The 7,212-nt window shown below is 42.8% G+C and overlaps 1 long non-coding RNA gene across 1 annotated transcript; it reads left to right on the forward strand.

Moving 5' to 3' along the window:
• Positions 1–5,391: 5,391 nt before the first annotated feature.
• On the forward strand, positions 5,392–6,768 carry LOC117284470. The gene is made up of 3 exons (XR_004515580.1): positions 5,392–5,466; positions 5,984–6,038; positions 6,723–6,768. It is a non-coding gene; the product is annotated as an uncharacterized LOC117284470 (long non-coding RNA).
• Positions 6,769–7,212: the final 444 nt, after the last annotated feature.

Genomic DNA, 7,212 nt, shown 5'->3' on the forward strand with positions numbered 1-7,212 from the left:
TGGAATTCATTACCTTCATTTCTTATTGCATGCTTTGTGTGGGCTGACTGTTGTCCTCTTCAAGGTTCCCACCTTCTGACATGTGCTCTCAAATACTGAGCCACATTTATGAGATGTTAGCATTATTTTTACATTATTGGAAACCTACTTTGTTCACCACTACCTCTTTTTCTTTCCGTCTAGCTAGATCATGTTCTCGTCCGTTCACACATGGCCATGCCGGACCTGCCCTTGGTAGAGTTACTCTCCACAGTTGGGTCCCCTCCCTCTTGGAATTCTGAGTCTTCCTCTTTTATTCTTTCATTCACTAAGTGCCTTCTCTTGCACTTGTTCTGAGAAAGGACATGTAGAAGGTCATTTTCATTTATTTCTGTTATCATTATTTTTTTAGTCTTGGCAAGTCTGGAACTGCTTTCATTTTCTATAGAAGAGACTGAGAATATATTTCTACTTCGGGAAACACACTGGATTGGATCACCCAATAGCCACTTTGCCCTCCCTTTTTATGTTTTTCTGTCATTCCAAGTCTGGGAAATTAAAAATGCATTTCATAGGCTTCCAGCCATGATGCAGCGACTGGTACTGGATCATCCCCTCTGCTGGAAACAAATATAAAAATACCCAGATAACTGTTTCAGGCAGTGGGTAACAGCCAACACAACGCTACAGTCCTTGAGCAAAGAGAAACTCCAGAAGAGACTCATGATTATCAGCTTTATTCCTGCAGCCATCTCCTGACTGTGGCACCGTGAGTGAACTGGAGCCCAAGAATAGAACATGGCCCCACTGGGCTGAGGAAATGGAGATGAGAGTTCAGGGTTCAAGGAAGTTGGTCACTGGAAAACAGAAACCCATGGAGACAGACATTTTCTTAAATGACATTGTGGTTGAGGTTTAGCTGTCCATGTAGAAGGTTAAGACATTCAAGCTTTACAACATGGCAGCTGATAAGATGCCAAGAATAGAACTCAGGTACCAGAGGCCAAGAAGTACCCTGGGAAGGGAAGTGCCAGGAATTGGAGCTCTTCCCTGATGGTGATAAATCTCAGTGCATCACGAACATGCATAGCATCTGGCTAACACCCCACTAAGTCCATGTCTTCAGAATAAGGACAATGACAAGGGCCTGGCCTAATTACTGCCACACAAAAGATAGTTGGAATAGAATAAATTTAAAGTTTGATCACAAAAGTTAACAGGGGTTGAAAAATAGCTTAGTTTTCCACAGAGTTGAGTGATTGAAGTATTAACCCAAACCTTTGCATCACATGAAAGTCAGAATTTTTATAATATCATTTCTACAATGCCCAGCATTCAATATAAATTGCACTAGACATATGGAGAAGTATGAACATGTGATCCACAGTATAAACAAAACCCAGAAGCCAACAGAAAATAAAATTCAAGATAATGTGCAAGATGCACTTAGCAAAGTCTTTAAAATTATTCTTATAGATATATTATAATAAAGGAAAATTTGAAATTTCCTGAGTGATGGAAAATTTCAATAGAAAATATAAATTATGAAATTAAATAGACATTCTATATCTAAAGAGCAATAACAGAAATGAAAAGGCAATTGCATAGTTTTAATAGCAGATTGGAGGCAGCAGAAAGAAGATTAAATGAACTTGATGATAGGTCAATAGGAGTCACCCTATTTGAAGAAATAAGAAAAAAAAATGATTGAAGAACTCTTAAAGAGCCTCATGTACCCATATAAAAACACGAAATAACCTATAACACAAAAGGAAACCTAATGCAAAAGAAGAAAAAAAATTAAGAAATTATGGCTGCCTCTACCCCAAATTTGATGATTCAAAATCCAAGAAATAAGTAAAAATCTAAAATAGATACATGTAAGATGTATCATATCTAGTGGTATTACAATCAAATGGATGAAAGCCAGAGACAAGGAGAATGCCTTAAAGATATCAGAGCCACACAGGAGACAATCATAAGGTTACTGATGACTTGTTAGCACAAACAACAGAGGTTAGAAGACAATGACATTACATCTTTGAAGTGCTAAATAAGAAAAACTAACAAACCAAATTGTTTATACTAAAGACTGTGTACAACAAATATATCCTTTCCCATAAAGGTAAAACAAAAGAATTTTCAGTTCTATTCCACCTCTGAGACTTACTCTCTGTATCAGAAAAGCCAAAGCAAGTCCCCTGGAAATGGTGTCAGATAAGAATTTGGATCTGCAGAGGAAATGACTGTTCACCAGAGAAAGCTGAGAAAGGCCGTGAAGGTTAGTAAACACAATATGCATTGGGGAGTCATAGGGACATGACCTAGAGGACTGTTTTATACTTGCCTTATTGTTCTCTACGTTTTCTCCTGTTCTCTGCTTCCTGGGTGCCGTTAGTTGGGTAGCTTTCTCTCATGCTGTGCCTTCCAACATGATATTTCTGCCTTTGAGCTAGTTTACCATGGACTGAAATCTCTGAAACTGTGAGCCACAATAAATTTTTTCTCCTCTAAGTTGTGTATGTCAAGTATTTTGTCTCATTAACAGAAAGGCAACTAACATAGTAGGTAAACATAATATCTTCTTTCCTTTTATAACTCACATGAAGAAAACTGGCTGTTTGAAGCACAAAAACATTAAACTGTGAAGTATATCATGCAGGTTAAAGACATTACATCCACTTTTTAAATGGCCTGAATTTAATCAATCAGTAACAATCAGACATATCCTGACGTTTATCCTAGAAAACAACTAGCATGAAATCTTCAGAAAGAGAAATATTTTCTTGTATCATTTTTTGGAGGGAGTACTGGTGATCAAACTCAGGACCTCGTGCTTGTGAGGCAGGCTCAGCCACTGAGCTACATCTCCAGCCCTCAGGAAGTGAAATATTTTCAAAATACCAAAATGGCAGGAGAACTATTTTAGTTCTCTTAAAAAGATATGACAACTGAACATAGTTCATGTTCCTCATCTTTATCATGTCTCTAATATACATGGAGATTCACATAGACAGACACAAGCACACATCCAGGAAAACAAGACTAAATTAGAAAGATCAGGAGTTCAATTTGAATATGGACATGTTAGATAATATTTTTGTCTCAAAATTCTCCAGTATGGTCATTGTACTGTGATTATGTATGAAAATGTTAGAGCTTTTAGGAGACACAACTTGTAGTAATTAGTGGCTACATGCAATGGGGATTATAACTTAGGTCCAAATGTTTAGCGAAAAAGAAAAAGAAAACTATTAGTATTTGCTTGGGTAGCCATGGAAGTGCATGGTTCTAATTTCCCTTTAGAAAAGAATTTACCAGGCAGTTGCAAAGAATGTGGTCACCAGCAGATTTTTACTGGATAGATCTTTTAATATCCACTGTTATTCAAGGTTTGTTTTTTTTAAAAAATATATTTCCCTTATGGACATTTTCTAATATTTTCTTTATCACTTGCAGCTGTGAGACTTCATGATTAACCATTTTAATGCATGATATTGGTTGATTAGTGGGCCATTTGCTTTATTATACTATTTAGTATAAATTTACAGCCTTCGGGGCCAGGACATTTATCCGCCTTGTGCCTCTGCTAATTGCCCCTTATTTTATTCTGTTAAACATATGTTAAATGTCTTGGATGAATCTTCTAAATTTTGAAAAATGTTCACTTTTTAAAATTACACTTTCTGAAAGATTTCCCCATTAGCTTCCAGGCTTTCTACATTTGCCTTATATTTAAATTTTTTATCTTTCATTTTTTAATTTCTGAAAACTTTTTTGTCTCCCCTTTGGTTACCACTTACTCTTTTTGACAGACGTCATACCATCTTGTATTCCTTTGGAGACAAAAATGAATCGTAGAAAAGAATTGTCCCCCCGGGACTTCTTCAGCTTTCCAAGTTACTTTCCTTTTCCTTTGCTTTATCTGACTGTCTTTCCCCTTTTGTAAAACTCCTCCCGTGGCTTGTGATCCATGGTTGCCAAGTCCCAGAGTGAGTCATCAACAAGATGACTTAGCTGTCTGTATGTGGTTAGGAATTGTTGTACTGGGTCTCAGGCAGATGCGTGTGAGTTGACTTTCTTGCTAAGTGATGCTGAAATGCCAGTGCCTGACAGTTGTTAGTTTCTTATTAACGGGACAGAGTAGCAGGATCCTAACATCTCTGCACCACAGTTTGCACATGGGAAACATGGGAATACTATGTCTACTACCGTTTGCCTTTTAGAATGAGCAGGAATGAGATAATAAATGTACAAAGCTCGAAACAGTGCTTGGTACAGAGAAAGCTCTATGTTAAAAATTGTCATCATCACCACCACCACCACCACCATCGTCATTTTTCTGGTAGTGCTTTCCTCCCTGGGAAAAACCTCCAGTGTACTCGAGTTGGTATAGATTTAGCTGCTGCTGTTGTGAGCATCTGGCAGGGAAGGGGCTGGTGACCTCCCCATATCCCCTCCATCCCATTTGGTTCTGTCCTCCTTTCCACCAGGCCTGGTGTTCCAGGACCCAGGAATTCTTGTGTGTGCAGGTGTGCCTGCGCCTGCATGGCGGGATGCCCAGGTTTAAGGGGCCAGGAGGGCACCAGGCCGTGCCTACCCTCCCTGCCTCCATTCCCTACGCTGCCCACCTCTTTGCCCTAGGTATCTGGCCTTCAGCAAGAGGTGCCTTTCCAAGGCTCAGCAGGGCTCTGATTCATTTCTCTGTTCTGCTCCACTGCTGGCATATCTGTTTTTCTGCTTTTGATCTCACTGTCTCTTCTGTAACTTGAAGTGAACAATAATCTTATTTCATAGAAATCCTGGAAGAATGAAAGGAGGTAGCACAGGCGAGGAGTCTGCATGGAGCTGGCATGCAGATCATCGATGATAAATGGGGTCTACTTCCCTTTCTTCCCTCCCACCGTCTGCACATTGCCCTCTTCTCCTCCTTCTTCCCCCCTTCTTTCCACTCTTCATCCCCAGCATTATGCATTCATACATTTCAACCACCTCAGGCTGCTTTCAGGACCGCAGTTTGTAATCACTGCAGCTTGGTGTGTAATGTTGGTGGCAAATTTATTTCCTCTCACATTTTTTGTAAGTGTTGCTAATGCAGAATGAACGCCTCAAATCACTCAGAAGCAAACAAATGAGACGGAAAGCCCGCCGGTAATAAGCCTGCATTGTGAGTGAGGCATGTGAATTCTTTTTCTTTTTAAAAAAATCTGTCTCTTCTTTGTCTTAAACTGTGCAGGCGAGGAGAGGCTCTCAGGGGAGATGTAACTTGGCTTCCGGGACTCTCAGGTCTTGCCGAGGGGGCCTGGACCTGAGCTGAGGGGAAGATGGGGTGTGGAGCCTGGACCTTAATTAATCAAGGGTCCCGTTTCACACAGGATCGCAGAGCTGCAAGGGAAGTAGAGAAGACCCAACTAATCTGACTCTCGCAGTGCAGGGAGCAGGACCCAGACCCAGACCCAGGGTTGATGGCTCTCAAGGCAAAGCCAGGTAATGTCTGAGTCTGGATCAGAACATGCATCTTCCCTGACCAGGATTTCTCACATGTTCAAGAAGAGCCCAATTTCCGTCCTCTCCTCTTCCAGATCTCCAGCCTGCCACTAGCCTAGCAGCCAGTTGATAGGTTTTGGTGATGTTTTTATTTCTAGTTAATTCATTCTATAAATATTTTTGGTGCCCTTCATGAAGACACAGAGTAGTGGAGTCCTGCCTCGGCCTCCGTGCTGCTTACAGGGGTTGGAAGGTGGACCTGGATGGGCACCCTCAGCTCTGTGGCTAAGACAGACACTGGTAGGCTGGGGCATGGGAGGAACACGATGTCTACACCTGCCTGGGGGGCTTTTGAGAGCTGCTCGCCCTGACATTTAAGGAGAGAAGAGAAAGAGCTTGTCTAGGATGAGTCCACAGACAGGACACCTCCCAAATGGCTGGACCAGGTGTGAGAAGAGTCTGGTATCACCGTGTAGCTGGGATTCGAAGCCGAGTTAACAATAATCTTATTTCATAGAAATCCTGGAAGAATGAAAGGAGGGCAGCAGGGCAAGAAATCTGGCATGGAGCTGGTATGCAGATCATTGACAATAAATGAGGTCTACTTCCCTTCCTCCCTCTGTCTCACCTCTGCCCATCTTCCCTTCCTCTCCTCCCTTCTTCCCTGCTTCTTTTCATTCTTCCCCTCCAGCATTATCCTGTCATACATTTCAGTCATCTCAGGCTGCTTTCCGGGCCTCAGTTTGTAATCCCTGCAGTGTGGTGTGCAATGAGCAGGTCTGCAGGCTGAGCTCTCCTCTGTTAGCCACACGGCCTCTTGGGGTCAGGGCTGTGCTGGAGGGACCGTGGTGCTGCTTCTCCTCAGGGTGAGATGAGGCCGGGACAAAGAACTTAAGCCCCTCCACCGTGAGGACTTCCTGTTCCACAAAACGCAGAGCTCTCCTTCCCCAGTACCCATAGCCCTTCACTCCACAGCAGTATTCTGGGATTGGCCAGAGGTACCTGGTCCAGGGCCTAAGGTCCAGCATCTCGCCATCATCCTGCTCGGCCTTCTCTGGAGGGCCTTGCCAGGGCAGTGACAGGAGAAATGCTTGTGGAGAGCAAGCTCTTTTGGGAGGGTGACTCTGGGGCCAGCCGAGGGTCTTTGTACACCTGCAGTCCTGACCCCTTAGCCACACAGCGACAATTACAGCCTCCCGCTGATAGGTGGTACCCATGAGGCCAGGTAACCTGAAAATCCCTAATCTATCTTCTAGGTCTGCATCTGCTGAATACTCACGGCCTTCACACACAAGTGGATTTTTTTCACCCAGACTCTAAGCTGAGGAAACAGAGGCGCAGAGAATTCAAGAAAACTTCCCAAGTTCACGGAGTCAGTGAGCTGGAGTCAAGACACAAACCCGGGTCTGTCTGACTCTTCCAGAGATGGGAATGAGGTGGAAGTTCACTCTGAAGATTTCAGATAATTTCTCCAGCATCACGTACAGCCAAAAGAAGAGAAAACAAACTTTGTGAACAAAAATGGCCCTGGGATTTCACAGGGATCACTGTAAAACCCCAAATTCAGGCTCAAAAACCCCATTGGCTTAAAAATAGACGGGAGTGAACTGGCTCAGAGATGGGTCATGTGTCCAGTGTCTGAGGCTTTATTTGGGCACATGATAGTGTGACTGAGATCCTCAGAGGAGGCTTGGAGCACCATTGTGCAGTCTTCTGCCAGGTCCTCTCTGCAGATGCTGCAGTTCA

Source organism: Fukomys damarensis, unplaced genomic scaffold (assembly GCF_012274545.1).
Source record: "Fukomys damarensis isolate Sample0158 unplaced genomic scaffold, DMR_v1.0_HiC HiC_scaffold_5, whole genome shotgun sequence".
Classification (NCBI taxonomy): Eukaryota; Metazoa; Chordata; class Mammalia; order Rodentia; family Bathyergidae; genus Fukomys; species Fukomys damarensis.